Source organism: Vigna radiata, unplaced genomic scaffold (assembly GCF_000741045.1).
Source record: "Vigna radiata var. radiata cultivar VC1973A unplaced genomic scaffold, Vradiata_ver6 scaffold_137, whole genome shotgun sequence".
NCBI classification, from domain to species: domain Eukaryota; kingdom Viridiplantae; phylum Streptophyta; class Magnoliopsida; order Fabales; family Fabaceae; genus Vigna; species Vigna radiata.
In genome coordinates this window covers 560,042-560,377 of record NW_014543260.1, presented here as the reverse complement: position 1 = coordinate 560,377, position 336 = coordinate 560,042, and positions in this window count along the sequence as shown.

The window sequence follows — 336 nt, the reverse complement described above, 5'->3', positions numbered from 1 at the left end:
TCAAATTTTGAGTTCTGCCTAATTCTTTGCTTTTGACCACTTTCCTACCTTTATTAGACTAAGTTAGACTTGTTAGGATGCTTACATTCCTTAGAATAAGTCTACATTAGGTGAATTGACCAAATATCAGTTCAAAAGGCCACTTTTTAGGTACTTAAAGGTCAAATTTCGAGTTTGACCTTATTCTTTGCTTTTAACCACTTTCCTACCTTTATTAGACTAAGTTAGACTTTTTAGGATGTTTACATACCTTAGAATTAGAATAAGTCTACATTAGGTGAATTGACCATTTTTGACCTTAAAAGTTCACTTTTTAGGTACTTAAGGGTCAAATTT